The sequence below is a fragment of the Channa argus genome, unplaced genomic scaffold (assembly GCF_033026475.1).
Source record: "Channa argus isolate prfri unplaced genomic scaffold, Channa argus male v1.0 Contig065, whole genome shotgun sequence".
NCBI lineage: Eukaryota > Metazoa > Chordata > Actinopteri > Anabantiformes > Channidae > Channa > Channa argus.
Window position 1 is genome coordinate 64,589 of NW_027125284.1, and position 14,395 is coordinate 78,983.

The 14,395-nt window shown below is 41.8% G+C and overlaps 15 pseudogenes; all 15 read left to right on the forward strand.

Annotated features, from left to right (window-relative positions):
* The first annotated feature begins 463 nt into the window (after positions 1-463).
* LOC137120016 (5S ribosomal RNA) lies at positions 464-582 on the forward strand (annotated as a pseudogene).
* Positions 583-1,439: 857 nt separating this feature from the next.
* LOC137119955 (5S ribosomal RNA) lies at positions 1,440-1,558 on the forward strand (annotated as a pseudogene).
* An 867-nt stretch (positions 1,559-2,425) lies between these two features.
* LOC137119956 (5S ribosomal RNA) lies at positions 2,426-2,544 on the forward strand (annotated as a pseudogene).
* Positions 2,545-3,411: 867 nt separating this feature from the next.
* Positions 3,412-3,530, forward strand: LOC137120017 (5S ribosomal RNA; annotated as a pseudogene).
* Positions 3,531-4,387: 857 nt separating this feature from the next.
* LOC137120079 (5S ribosomal RNA) lies at positions 4,388-4,506 on the forward strand (annotated as a pseudogene).
* Positions 4,507-5,373: 867 nt separating this feature from the next.
* On the forward strand, positions 5,374-5,492 carry LOC137120034 (5S ribosomal RNA; annotated as a pseudogene).
* An 857-nt stretch (positions 5,493-6,349) lies between these two features.
* LOC137120018 (5S ribosomal RNA) lies at positions 6,350-6,468 on the forward strand (annotated as a pseudogene).
* An 857-nt stretch (positions 6,469-7,325) lies between these two features.
* LOC137119957 (5S ribosomal RNA) lies at positions 7,326-7,444 on the forward strand (annotated as a pseudogene).
* An 857-nt stretch (positions 7,445-8,301) lies between these two features.
* Positions 8,302-8,420, forward strand: LOC137120081 (5S ribosomal RNA; annotated as a pseudogene).
* An 867-nt stretch (positions 8,421-9,287) lies between these two features.
* LOC137120046 (5S ribosomal RNA) lies at positions 9,288-9,406 on the forward strand (annotated as a pseudogene).
* Positions 9,407-10,263: 857 nt separating this feature from the next.
* Positions 10,264-10,382, forward strand: LOC137120082 (5S ribosomal RNA; annotated as a pseudogene).
* An 857-nt stretch (positions 10,383-11,239) lies between these two features.
* Positions 11,240-11,358, forward strand: LOC137120004 (5S ribosomal RNA; annotated as a pseudogene).
* Positions 11,359-12,215: 857 nt separating this feature from the next.
* On the forward strand, positions 12,216-12,334 carry LOC137120035 (5S ribosomal RNA; annotated as a pseudogene).
* An 858-nt stretch (positions 12,335-13,192) lies between these two features.
* Positions 13,193-13,311, forward strand: LOC137120020 (5S ribosomal RNA; annotated as a pseudogene).
* Positions 13,312-14,168: 857 nt separating this feature from the next.
* Positions 14,169-14,287, forward strand: LOC137120083 (5S ribosomal RNA; annotated as a pseudogene).
* Positions 14,288-14,395: the final 108 nt, after the last annotated feature.

The window sequence follows — 14,395 nt, forward strand, 5'->3', positions numbered from 1 at the left end:
TTTATAAATTGTATATTTTGTAAATAGTATTAAATCTGTAGGGGTGAACTGCCATTTTCTTTGGACTGTTTTCACATTAGGGAGTTAGGGTTAGAGACTGTCTTTTGGTTTGTTTATTTCTATCAGGCTAGCTAGCACTTTCTGTGGGAAATGGCTTATTTTGTTTATTATGTTGGCCTGGGTTCGCCCTGAGTTGTAGTGTCATGTTTTGTTTGACACTTTCTTTCATTTAAAATAAATATCATTCTGTTGGAACATCTCGATCCTGGATTTTGGTTTGGGGATCGGAGAGGGAACATGCTAATTTATCTTTGTATGTTGCACCCTGACCCCCTAGACAGGGGCGTAACAGACCAGTACAGTTATAGTACTTTGTACTTTGCCACATTTATTTTCTTCTTAGCAAGTGTCATGCATTCTGCTTCTCCAGCGTTTTTAAGAGCTGTTGATGATGTCAAATGCAGCTTACGGCCACACCGCTCTCTAAGCGCCCGATCCCGTCCGATCTCGGCAGCCAAATAGGGCCGGGCCTTGTTAGTACTTGGTAGGAAGACCGCCTGGGAATACCACGTGCTGTAAGCTTCTTTGCTTGGGTTTACGGGCAGCACAAGCTGGTGTTACTGCCTATTTATTCATAGAAATTGTTCTATATTTTCACCAAATTTTGTTCTTTCATTGCTGTTTTGCTACTTTATTGGTTTGCCAACCATCGTGCTTCATTACTAGTAGACCATGTTACGGTCCTGGCCATATGTGTTGTTTTTATTTTCTTGTTCTTATAGGTGCCCTGCCTGATTGGCCGGATTGGGGGGCAGTACAGGAAGCTGATTGGTCCATCCTACACTTCCTGGAGTTTTAAAAGTACGGTTCCCAACAGCTAGCGAGGCTCTTTCTGGCATCAGCACCTGTTTGCTGTTCTTGGTTTCCAAACCTTATTTAGCATTTTTGAATTGTTAGGTTTTGTGCCGTGGTTTTGTTTATAAATTGTATATTTTGTAAATAGTATTAAATCTGTAGGGGTGAACTGCCATTTTCTTTGGACTGTTTTCAGATTAGGGAGTTAGGGTTAGAGACTGTCTTTTGGTTTGTTTATTTCTATCAGGCTAGCTAGCACTTTCTGTGGGAAATGGCTTATTTTGTTTATTATGTTGGCCTTGGTTCGCCCTGAGTTGTAGTGTCATGTTTTGTTTGACACTTTCTTTCGTTTAAAATAAATATCATTCTGTTGGAACATCTCGATCCTGGATTTTGGTTTGGGGATCGGAGAGGGAACATGCTAATTTATCTTTGTATGTTTCACCCTGACCCCCTAAACAGGGGCGTAACAGACCAGTACAGTTATAGTACTTTGTACTTTGCCACATTTATCTTCTTCTTAGCAAGTGTCATGCATTCTGCTTCTCTAGCGTTTTTAAGAGCTGTTGATTATGTCAAATGCAGCTTACAGCCACACCGCTCTCTAAGCGCCCGATCTCGTCCGATCTCGGCAGCCAAATAGAGCCGGGCCTGGTTAGTACTTGGTAGGAAGACCGCCTGGGAATACCAGGTGCTGTAAGCTTTTTTGCTTGGGTTTACGGGCAGCACAAGCTTGTGTTACTGCCTATTTGTTCATAGAAATTGTTCTATATTTTCATCAAATTTTGTTCTTTCATTGCTGTTTTGCTACTTTATTGGTTTGCCAACCATCGTGCTTCATTACTAGTAGACCATGTTACGGTCCTGGCCATATGTGTTGTTTTTATTTTCTTGTTCTTATAGGTGCCCTGCCTGATTGGCCGGATTGGGGGGCAGTACAGGAAGCTGATTGGTCCATCCTACACTTGCTGGAGTTTTAAAAGTACTGTTCCCAACAGCTAGCGAGGCTCTTTCTGGCATCAGCACCTGTTTGCTGTTCTTGGTTTCCAAACCTTATTTAGCATTTTTAAATTGTTAGGTTTTGTGCCGTGGTTTTGTTTATAAATTGTATATTTTGTAAATAGTATTAAATCTGTAGGGGTGGACTGCCATTTTCTTTTGATTGTTTTCTCTTGTTTTCACATTAGGGAGTTAGGGTTAGCGACTGTCTTTTGGTTTGTTTATTTCTATCAGGCTAGCTAGCACTTTCTGTGGGAAATGGCTTATTTTGTTTATTATGTTGGCCTTGGTTCGCCCTGAGTTGTAGTGTCATGTTTTGTTTGACACTTTCTTTCGTTTAAAATAAATATCATTCTGTTGGAACATCTCGATCCTGGATTTTGGTTTGGGGATCGGAGAGGGAACATGCTAATTTATCTTTGTATGTTTCACCCTGACCCCCTAAACAGGGGCGTAACAGACCAGTACAGTTATAGTACTTTGTACTTTGCCACATTTATCTTCTTCTTAGCAAGTGTCATGCATTCTGCTTCTCTAGCGTTTTTAAGAGCTGTTGATTATGTCAAATGCAGCTTACAGCCACACCGCTCTCTAAGCGCCCGATCTCGTCCGATCTCGGCAGCCAAATAGAGCCGGGCCTGGTTAGTACTTGGTAGGAAGACCGCCTGGGAATACCAGGTGCTGTAAGCTTTTTTGCTTGGGTTTACGGGCAGCACAAGCTTGTGTTACTGCCTATTTGTTCATAGAAATTGTTCTATATTTTCATCAAATTTTGTTCTTTCATTGCTGTTTTGCTACTTTATTGGTTTGCCAACCATCGTGCTTCATTACTAGTAGACCATGTTACGGTCCTGGCCATATGTGTTGTTTTTATTTTCTTGTTCTTATAGGTGCCCTGCCTGATTGGCCGGATTGGGGGGCAGTACAGGAAGCTGATTGGTCCATCCTACACTTGCTGGAGTTTTAAAAGTACTGTTCCCAACAGCTAGCGAGGCTCTTTCTGGCATCAGCACCTGTTTGCTGTGCTTGGTTTCCAAACCTTATTTAGCATTTTTAAATTGTTAGGTTTTGTGCCGTGGTTTTGTTTATAAATTGTATATTTTGTAAATAGTATTAAATCTGTAGGGGTGGACTGCCATTTTCTTTTGATTGTTTTCTCTTGTTTTCACATTAGGGAGTTAGGGTTAGCGACTGTCTTTTGGTTTGTTTATTTCTATCAGGCTAGCTAGCACTTTCTGTGGGAAATGGCTTATTTTGTTTATTATGTTGGCCTTGGTTCGCCCTGAGTTGTAGTGTCATGTTTTGTTTGACACTTTCTTTCGTTTAAAATAAATATCATTCTGTTGGAACATCTCGATCCTGGATTTTGGTTTGGGGATCGGAGAGGGAACATGCTAATTTATCTTTGTATGTTGCACCCTGACCCCCTAGACAGGGGCGTAACAGACCAGTACAGTTATAGTACTTTGTACTTTGCCACATTTATCTTCTTCTTAGCAAGTGTCATGCATTCTGCTTCTCCAGCGTTTTTAAGAGCTGTTGATGATGTCAAATGCAGCTTACGGCCACACCGCTCTCTAAGCGCCCGATCCCGTCCGATCTCGGCAGCCAAATAGGGCCGGGCCTTGTTAGTACTTGGTAGGAAGACCGCCTGGGAATACCACGTGCTGTAAGCTTCTTTGCTTGGGTTTACGGGCAGCACAAGCTGGTGTTACTGCCTATTTATTCATAGAAATTGTTTTATATTTTCACCAAATTTTGTTCTTTCATTGCTGTTTTGCTACTTTATTGGTTTGCCAACCATCGTGCTTCATTACTAGTAGACCATGTTACGGTCCTGGCCATATGTGTTGTTTTTATTTTCTTGTTCTTATAGGTTCCCTGCCTGATTGGCCGGATTGGGGGGCAGTACAGGAAGCTGATTGGTCCATCCTACACTTCCTGGAGTTTTAAAAGTACGGTTCCCAACAGCTAGCGAGGCTCTTTCTGGCATCAGCACCTGTTTGCTGTTCTTGGTTTCCAAACCTTATTTAGCATTTTTGAATTGTTAGGTTTTGTGCCGTGGTTTTGTTTATAAATTGTATATTTTGTAAATAGTATTAAATCTGTAGGGGTGAACTGCCATTTTCTTTGGACTGTTTTCACATTAGGGAGTTAGGGTTAGAGACTGTCTTTTGGTTTGTTTATTTCTATCAGGCTAGCTAGCACTTTCTGTGGGAAATGGCTTATTTTGTTTATTATGTTGGCCTTGGTTCGCCCTGAGTTGTAGTGTCATGTTTTGTTTGACACTTTCTTTCGTTTAAAATAAATATCATTCTGTTGGAACATCTCGATCCTGGATTTTGGTTTGGGGATCGGAGAGGGAACATGCTAATTTATCTTTGTATGTTTCACCCTGACCCCCTAGACAGGGGCGTAACAGACCAGTACAGTTATAGTACTTTGTACTTTGCCACATTTATCTTCTTCTTAGCAAGTGTCATGCATTCTGCTTCTCTAGCGTTTTTAAGAGCTGTTGATGATGTCAAATGCAGCTTACGGCCACACCGCTCTCTAAGCGCCCGATCTCGTCCGATCTCGGCAGCCAAATAGAGCCGGGCCTGGTTAGTACTTGGTAGGAAGACCGCCTGGGAATACCAGGTGCTGTAAGCTTTTTTGCTTGGGTTTACGGGCAGCACAAGCTTGTGTTACTGCCTATTTATTCATAGAAATTGTTCTATATTTTCATCAAATTTTGTTCTTTCATTGCTGTTTTGCTACTTTATTGGTTTGCCAACCATCGTGCTTCATTACTAGTAGACCATGTTACGGTCCTGGCCATATGTGTTGTTTTTATTTCCTTGTTCTTATAGGTGCCCTGCCTGATTGGCCGGATTAGGGGGCAGTACAGGAAGCTGATTGGTCCATCCTACACTTGCTGGAGTTTTAAAAGTACGGTTCCCAACAGCTAGCGAGGCTCTTTCTGGCATCAGCACCTGTTTGCTGTTCTTGTTTTCCAAACCTTATTTAGCATTTTTGAATTGTTAGGTTTTGTGCCGTGGTTTTGTTTATAAATTGTATATTTTGTAAATAGTATTAAATCTGTAGGGGTGGACTGCCATTTTCTTTTGATTGTTTTCTCTTGTTTTCACATTAGGGAGTTAGGGTTAGCGACTGTCTTTTGGTTTGTTTATTTATATCAGGCTGACTAGCACTTTCTGTGGGAAATGGCTTATTTTGTTTATTATGTTGGCCTTGGTTCGCCCTGAGTTGTAGTGTCATGTTTTGTTTGACACTTTCTTTCGTTTAAAATAAACATCATTCTGTTGGAACATCTCGATCCTGGATTTTGGTTTGGGGATCGGAGAGGGAACATGCTAATTTATCTTTGTATGTTGCACCCTGACCCCCTAGACAGGGGCGTAACAGACCAGTACAGTTATAGTACTTTGTACTTTGCCACATTTATCTTCTTCTTAGCAAGTGTCATGCATTCTGCTTCTCCAGCGTTTTTAAGAGCTGTTGATGATGTCAAACGCAGCTTACGGCCACACCGCTCTCTAAGCGCCCGATCCCGTCCGATCCCGGCAGCCAAATAGGGCCGGGCCTTGTTAGTACTTGGTAGGAAGACCGCCTGGGAATACCACGTGCTGTAAGCTTCTTTGCTTGGGTTTACGGGCAGCACAAGCTGGTGTTACTGCCTATTTATTCATAGAAATTGTTCTATATTTTCACCAAAATTTGTTCTTTCATTGCTGTTTTACTACTTTATTGGTTTGCCAACCATCGTGCTTCATTACTAGTAGACCATGTTACGGTCCTGGCCATATGTGTTGTTTTTATTTTCTTGTTCTTATAGGTGCCCTGCCTGATTGGCCGGATTGGGGGGCAGTACAGGAAGCTGATTGGTCCATCCTACACTTCCTGGAGTTTTAAAAGTACGGTTCCCAACAGCTAGCGAGGCTCTTTCTGGCATCAGCACCTGTTTGCTGTTCTTGGTTTCCAAACCTTATTTAGCATTTTTGAATTGTTAGGTTTTGTGCCGTGGTTTTGTTTATAAATTGTATATTTTGTAAATAGTATTAAATCTGTAGGGGTGAACTGCCATTTTCTTTGGACTGTTTTCACATTAGGGAGTTAGGGTTAGAGACTGTCTTTTGGTTTGTTTATTTCTATCAGGCTAGCTAGCACTTTCTGTGGGAAATGGCTTATTTTGTTTATTATGTTGGCCTTGGTTCGCCCTGAGTTGTAGTGTCATGTTTTGTTTGACACTTTCTTTCATTTAAAATAAATATCATTCTGTTGGAACATCTCGATCCTGGATTTTGGTTTGGGGATCGGAGAGGGAACATGCTAATTTATCTTTGTATGTTGCACCCTGACCCCCTAGACAGGGGCGTAACAGACCAGTACAGTTATAGTACTTTGTACTTTGCCACATTTATCTTCTTCTTAGCAAGTGTCATGCATTCTGCTTCTCCAGCGTTTTTAAGAGCTGTTGATGATGTCAAATGCAGCTTACGGCCACACCGCTCTCTAAGCGCCCGATCCCGTCCGATCTCGGCAGCCAAATAGGGCCGGGCCTTGTTAGTACTTGGTAGGAAGACCGCCTGGGAATACCACGTGCTGTAAGCTTCTTTGCTTGGGTTTACGGGCAGCACAAGCTGGTGTTACTGCCTATTTATTCATAGAAATTGTTCTATATTTTCACCAAATTTTGTTCTTTCATTGCTGTTTTGCTACTTTATTGGTTTGCCAACCATCGTGCTTCATTACTAGTAGACCATGTTACGGTCCTGGCCATATGTGTTGTTTTTATTTTCTTGTTCTTATAGGTGCCCTGCCTGATTGGCCGGATTGGGGGGCAGTACAGGAAGCTGATTGGTCCATCCTACACTTCCTGGAGTTTTAAAAGTACGGTTCCCAACAGCTAGCGAGGCTCTTTCTGGCATCAGCACCTGTTTGCTGTTCTTGGTTTCCAAACCTTATTTAGCATTTTTGAATTGTTAGGTTTTGTGCCGTGGTTTTGTTTATAAATTGTATATTTTGTAAATAGTATTAAATCTGTAGGGGTGAACTGCCATTTTCTTTGGACTGTTTTCACATTAGGGAGTTAGGGTTAGAGACTGTCTTTTGGTTTGTTTATTTCTATCAGGCTAGCTAGCACTATCTGTGGGAAATGGCTTATTTTGTTTATTATGTTGGCCTTGGTTCGCCCTGAGTTGTAGTGTCATGTTTTGTTTGACACTTTCTTTCGTTTAAAATAAATATCATTCTGTTGGAACATCTCGATCCTGGATTTTGGTTTGGGGATCGGAGAGGGAACATGCTAATTTATCTTTGTATGTTTCACCCTGACCCCCTAAACAGGGGCGTAACAGACCAGTACAGTTATAGTACTTTGTACTTTGCCACATTTATCTTCTTCTTAGCAAGTGTCATGCATTCTGCTTCTCTAGCGTTTTTAAGAGCTGTTGATGATGTCAAATGCAGCTTACAGCCACACCGCTCTCTAAGCGCCCGATCTCGTCCGATCTCGGCAGCCAAATAGAGCCGGGCCTGGTTAGTACTTGGTAGGAAGACCGCCTGGGAATACCAGGTGCTGTAAGCTTTTTTGCTTGGGTTTACGGGCAGCACAAGCTGGTGTTACTGCCTATTTATTCATAGAAATTGTTCTATATTTTCATCAAATTTTGTTCTTTCATTGCTGTTTTGCTACTTTATTGGTTTGTCAACCATCGTGCTTCATTACTAGTAGACCATGTTATGGTCCTGGCCATATGTGTTGTTTTTATTTTCTTGTTCTTATAGGTGCCCTGCCTGATTGGCCGGATTTGGGGGAAGTACAGGAAGCTGATTGGTCCATCCTACACTTCCTGGAGTTTTAAAAGTACGGTTCCCAACAGCTAGCGAGGCTCTTTCTGGCAGCAGCACCTGTTTGCTGTTCTTGCTTTCCAAACCTTATTTAGCATTTTTGAATTGTTAGGTTTTGTGCCGTGGTTTTGTTTATAAATTGTATATTTTGTAAATAGTATTAAATCTGTAGGGGTGAACTGCCATTTTCTTTGGACTGTTTTCACATTAGGGAATTAGGGTTAGAGACTGTCTTTTGGTTTGTTTATTTCTATCAGGCTAGCTAGCACTTTCTGTGGGAAATGGCTTATTTTGTTTATTATGTTGGCCTTGGTTCGCCCTGAGTTGTAGTGTCATGTTTTGTTTGACACTTTCTTTCGTTTAAAATAAATATCATTCTGTTGGAACATCTCGATCCTGGATTTTGGTTTGGGGATCGGAGAGGGAACATGCTAATTTATCTTTGTATGTTTCACCCTGACCCCCTAGACTGGGGCGTAACAGACCAGTACAGTTATAGTACTTTGTACTTTGCCACATTTATCTTCTTCTTAGCAAGTGTCATGCATTCTGCTTCTCTAGCGTTTTTAAGAGCTGTTGATGATGTCAAATGCAGCTTACGGCCACACCGCTCTCTAAGCGCCCGATCTCGTCCGATCTCGGCAGCCAAATAGAGCCGGGCCTGGTTAGTACTTGGTAGGAAGACCGCCTGGGAATACCAGGTGCTGTAAGCTTTTTTGCTTGGGTTTACGGGCAGCACAAGCTTGTGTTACTGCCTATTTATTCATAGAAATTGTTCTATATTTTCATCAAATTTTGTTCTTTCATTGCTGTTTTGCTACTTTATTGGTTTGCCAACCATCGTGCTTCATTACTAGTAGACCATGTTACGGTCCTGGCCATATGTGTTGTTTTTATTTTCTTGTTCTTATAGGTGCCCTGCCTGATTGGCCGGATTGGGGGGCAGTACAGGAAGCTGATTGGTCCATCCTACACTTGCTAGAGTTTTAAAAATACGGTTCCCAACAGCTAGCGAGGCTCTTTCTGGCATCAGCACCTGTTTGCTGTTCTTGCTTTCCAAACCTTATTTAGCATTTTGGAATTGTTAGGTTTTGTGCCGTGGTTTTGTTTATAAATTGTATATTTTGTAAATAGTATTAAATCTGTAGGGGTGGACTGCCATTTTCTTTTGATTGTTTTCTCTTGTTTTCACATTAGGGAGTTAGGGTTAGCGACTGTCTTTTGGTTTGTTTATTTATATCAGGCTGACTAGCACTTTCTGTGGGAAATGGCTTATTTTGTTTATTATGTTGGCCTTGGTTCGCCCTGAGTTGTAGTGTCATGTTTTGTTTGACACTTTCTTTCGTTTAAAATAAACATCATTCTGTTGGAACATCTCGATCCTGGATTTTGGTTTGGGGATCGGAGAGGGAACATGCTAATTTATCTTTGTATGTTGCACCCTGACCCCCTAGACAGGGGCGTAACAGACCAGTACAGTTATAGTACTTTGTACTTTGCCACATTTATCTTCTTCTTAGCAAGTGTCATGCATTCTGCTTCTCCAGCGTTTTTAAGAGCTGTTGATGATGTCAAAAGCAGCTTACGGCCACACCGCTCTCTAAGCGCCCGATCCCGTCCGATCCCGGCAGCCAAATAGGGCCGGGCCTTGTTAGTACTTGGTAGGAAAACCGCCTGGGAATACCACGTGCTGTAAGCTTCTTTGCTTGGGTTTACGGGCAGCACAAGCTGGTGTTACTGCCTATTTATTCATAGAAATTGTTCTATATTTTCACCAAATTTTGTTCTTTCATTGCTGTTTTGCTACTTTATTGGTTTGCCAACCATCGTGCTTCATTACTAGTAGACCATGTTACGGTCCTGGCCATATGTGTTGTTTTTATTTTCTTGTTCTTATAGGTGCCCTGCCTGATTGGCCGGATTGGGGGGCAGTACAGGAAGCTGATTGGTCCATCCTACACTTCCTGGAGTTTTAAAAGTACGGTTCCCAACAGCTAGCGAGGCTCTTTCTGGCATCAGCACCTGTTTGCTGTTCTTGGTTTCCAAACCTTATTTAGCATTTTTGAATTGTTAGGTTTTGTGCCGTGGTTTTGTTTATAAATTGTATATTTTGTAAATAGTATTAAATCTGTAGGGGTGAACTGCCATTTTCTTTGGACTGTTTTCACATTAGGGAGTTAGGGTTAGAGACTGTCTTTTGGTTTGTTTATTTCTATCAGGCTAGCTAGCACTTTCTGTGGGAAATGGCTTATTTTGTTTATTATGTTGGCCTTGGTTCGCCCTGAGTTGTAGTGTCATGTTTTGTTTGACACTTTCTTTCGTTTAAAATAAATATCATTCTGTTGGAACATCTCGATCCTGGATTTTGGTTTGGGGATCGGAGAGGGAACATGCTAATTTATCTTTGTATGTTTCACCCTGACCCCCTAAACAGGGGCGTAACAGACCAGTACATTTATAGTACTTTGTACTTTGCCACATTTATCTTCTTCTTAGCAAGTGTCATGCATTCTGCTTCTCTAGCGTTTTTAAGAGCTGTTGATGATGTCAAATGCAGCTTACGGCCACACCGCTCTCTAAGCGCCCGATCTCGTCCGATCTCGGCAGCCAAATAGAGCCGGGCCTGGTTAGTACTTGGTAGGAAGACCGCCTGGGAATACCAGGTGCTGTAAGCTTTTTTGCTTGGGTTTACGGGCAGCACAAGCTTGTGTTACTGCCTATTTATTCATAGAAATTGTTCTATATTTTCATCAAATTTTGTTCTTTCATTGCTGTTTTGCTACTTTATTGGTTTGCCAACCATCGTGCTTCATTACTAGTAGACCATGTTACGGTCCTGGCCATATGTGTTGTTTTTATTTTCTTGTTCTTATAGGTGCCCTGCCTGATTGGCCGGATTGGGGGGCAGTACAGGAAGCTGATTGGTCCATCCTACACTTGCTGGAGTTTTAAAAGTACGGTTCCCAACAGCTAGCGAGGCTCTTTCTGGCATCAGCACCTGTTTGCTGTTCTTGGTTTCCAAACCTTATTTAGCATTTTTAAATTGTTAGGTTTTGTGCCGTGGTTTTGTTTATAAATTGTATATTTTGTAAATAGTATTAAATCTGTAGGGGTGAACTGCCATTTTCTTTGGACTGTTTTCACATTAGGGAGTTAGGGTTAGCGACTGTCTTTTGGTTTGTTTATTTCTATCAGGCTAGCTAGCACTTTCTGTGGGAAATGGCTTATTTTGTTTATTATGTTGGCCTTGGTTCGCCCTGAGTTGTAGTGTCATGTTTTGTTTGACACTTTCTTTCGTTTAAAATAAATATCATTCTGTTGGAACATCTCGATCCTGGATTTTGGTTTGGGGATCGGAGAGGGAACATGCTAATTTATCTTTGTATGTTGCACCCTGATGCCCTAGACAGGGGCGTAACAGACCAGTACAGTTATAGTACTTTGTACTTTGCCACATTTATCTTCTTCTTAGCAAGTGTCATGCATTCTGCTTCTCCAGCGTTTTTAAGAGCTGTTGATGATGTCAAATGCAGATTACGGCCAAACCGCTCTCTAAGCACCCGATCTCGTCCGATCTCGGCAGCCAAATAGAGCCGGGCTTGGTTAGTACTTGGTAGGAAGACCGCCTGGGAATACCACGTGCTGTAAGCTTCTTTGCTTGGGTTTACGGGCAGCACAAGCTGGTGTTACTGCCTATTTATTCATAGAAATTGTTCTATATTTTCATCAAATTTTGTTCTTTCATTGCTGTTTTGCTACTTTATTGGTTTGCCAACCATCGTGCTTCATTACTAGTAGACCATGTTACGGTCCTGGCCATATGTGTTGTTTTTATTTTCTTGTTCTTATAGGTGCCCTGCCTGATTGGCCGGATTGGGGGGCAGTACAGGAAGCTGATTGGTCCATCCTACACTTGCTGGAGTTTTAAAAGTACGGTTCCCAACAGCTAGCGAGGCTCTTTCTGGCATCAGCACCTGTTTGCTGTTCTTGGTTTCCAAACCTTATTTAGCATTTTTGAATTGTTAGGTTTTGTGCCGTGGTTTTATTTTTAAATTGTATATTTTGTAAATAGTATTAAATCTGTAGGGGTGAACTGCCATTTTCTTTGGACTGTTTTCACATTAGGGAGTTAGGGTTAGCGACTGTCTTTTGGTTTGTTTATTTCTATCAGGCTAGCTAGCACTTTCTGTGGGAAATGGCTTATTTTGTTTATTATGTTGGCCTTGGTTCGCCCTGAGTTGTAGTGTCATGTTTTGTTTGACACTTTCTTTCGTTTAAAATAAATATCATTCTGTTGGAACATCTCGATCCTGGATTTTGGTTTGGGGATCGGAGAGGGAACATGCTGATTTATCTTTGTATGTTGCACCCTGACCCCCTAGACAAGGGCGTAACAGACCAGTACATTTATAGTACTTTGTACTTTGCCACATTTATCTTCTTCTTAGCAAGTGTCATGCATTCTGCTTCTCCAGCGTTTTTAAGAGCTGTTGATGATGTCAAATGCAGCTTACGGCCACACCGCTCTCTAAGCGCCCGATCCCGTCCGATGTCGGCAGCCAAATAGGGCCGGGCCTTGTTAGTACTTGGTAGGAAGACCGCCTGGGAATACCACGTGCTGTAAGCTTCTTTGCTTGGGTTTACGGGCAGCACAAGCTGGTGTTACTGCCTATTTATTCATAGAAATTGTTCTATATTTTCACCAAATTTTGTTCTTTCATTGCTGTTTTGTTACTTTATTGGTTTGCCCAAACATCGTGCTTCATTACTAGTAGACCATGTTACGGTCCTGGCCATATGTGTTGTTTTTATTTTCTTGTTCTTATAGGTGCCCTGCCTGATTGGCCGGATTGGGGGGCAGTACAGGAAGCTGATTGGTCCATCCTACACTTGCTGGAGTTTTAAAAGTACGGTTCCCAACAGCTAGCGAGGCTCTTTCTGGCATCAGCACCTGTTTGCTGTTCTTGGTTTCCAAACCTTATTTAGCATTTTTGAATTGTTAGGTTTTGTGCCGTGGTTTTGTTTATAAATTGTATATTTTGTAAATAGTATTAAATCTGTAGGGGTGAACTGCCATTTTCTTTGGACTGTTTTCACATTAGGGAGTTAGGGTTGGCGACTGTCTTTTGGTTTGTTTATTTCTATCAGGCTAGCTAGCACTTTCTGTGGGAAATGGCTTATTTTGTTTATTATGTTGGCCTTGGTTCGCCCTGAGTTGTAGTGTCATGTTTTGTTTGACACTTTCTTTCGTTTAAAATAAATATCATTCTGTTGGAACATCTCGATCCTGGATTTTGGTTTGGGGATCGGAGAGGGAACATGCTAATTTATCTTTGTATGTTGCACCCTGACCCCCTAGACAGGGGCGTAACAGACCAGTACAGTTATAGTACTTTGTACTGTGCCACATTTATCTTCTTCTTAGCAAGTGTCATGCATTCTGCTTCTCCAGCGTTTTTAAGAGCTGTTGATGATGTCAAATGCAGCTTACGGCCACACCGCTCTCTAAGCGCCCGATCCCGTCCGATCTCGGCAGCCAAATAGGGCCGGGCCTTGTTAGTACTTGGTAGGAAGACCGCCTGGGAATACCACGTGCTGTAAGCTTCTTTGCTTGGGTTTACGGGCAGCACAAGCTGGTGTTACTGCCTATTTATTCATAGAAATTGTTCTATATTTTCATCAAATTTTGTTCTTTCATTGCTGTTTTGCTACTTTATTGGTTTGCCAACCATCGTGCTTCATTACTAGTAGACCATGTTACGGTCCTGGCCATATGTGTTGTTTTTATTTTCTTGTTCTTATAGGTGCCCTGCCTGATTGGCCGGATTGGGGGGCAGTACAGGAAGCTGATTGGTCCATCCTACACTTGCTGGAGTTTTAAAAGTACGGTTCCCAACAGCTAGCGAGGCTCTTTCTGGCATCAGCACCTGTTTGCTGTTCTTGGTTTCCAAACCTTATTTAGCATTTTTGAATTGTTAGGTTTTGTGCCGTGGTTTTATTTTTAAATTGTATATTTTGTAAATAGTATTAAATCTGTAGGGGTGAACTGCCATTTTCTTTGGACTGTTTTCACATTAGGGAGTTAGGGTTAGCGACTGTCTTTTGGTTTGTTTATTTCTATCAGGCTAGCTAGCACTTTCTGTGGGAAATGGCTTATTTTGTTTATTATGTTGGCCTTGGTTCGCCCTGAGTTGTAGTGTCATGTTTTGTTTGACACTTTCTTTCGTTTAAAATAAATATCATTCTGTTGGAACATCTCGATCCTGGATTTTGGTTTGGGGATCGGAGAGGGAACATGCTGATTTATCTTTGTATGTTTCACCCTGACCCCCTAGACAGGGGCGTAACAGACCAGTACAGTTATAGTACTTTGTACTTTGCCACATTTATCTTCTTCTTAGCAAGTGTCATGCATTCTGCTTCTCTAGCGTTTTTAAGAGCTGTTGATGATGTCAAATGCAGCTTACGGCCACACCGCTCTCTAAGCGCCCGATCTCGTCCGATCTCGGCAGCCAAATAGAGCCGGGCCTGGTTAGTACTTGGTAGGAAGACCGCCTGGGAATACCAGGTGCTGTAAGCTTTTTTGCTTGGGTTTACGGGCAGCACAAGCTTGTGTTACTGCCTATTTATTCATAGAAATTGTTCTATATTTTCATCAAATTTTGTTCTTTCATTGCTGTTTTGCTAC